The sequence below is a fragment of the Apaloderma vittatum genome, unplaced genomic scaffold (genome assembly GCF_000703405.1).
Source record: "Apaloderma vittatum isolate BGI_N311 unplaced genomic scaffold, ASM70340v1 scaffold29574, whole genome shotgun sequence".
Lineage (NCBI taxonomy): Eukaryota > Metazoa > Chordata > Aves > Trogoniformes > Trogonidae > Apaloderma > Apaloderma vittatum.
In genome coordinates, this window is record NW_009713689.1 from 1 (window position 1) to 314 (window position 314).

Sequence of the window (314 nt, forward strand, 5' to 3'; positions counted from 1 at the left end):
AAGGAGCCGCGGGGAGGGGGAGGTGTTACATTCGAGGTCCTGGCCCGCTCGCTCCACCTAGTGCTGAGCTTTAGGTACTTGAAGGGGTGGGAGTTGAGTCGGGGGCACGCTCGGGCCGTCCCGACGGAGGTGAATTTCGCAGTGTTTTTGTGGGAGGTGGGCAGGGGGTGGTGTTTAGCGTTACTGACCATCAGCATCATCTGGATGTTTGCCCCGTAGCTGCGTTGTTAAGGGTGGTAATTTTGCGGGGGAGGCTCAAGGTTATCAGTGTTGCCTGAAGGAGACTGGCGGGAGCTGGGAGCCGCCGCCGGGCT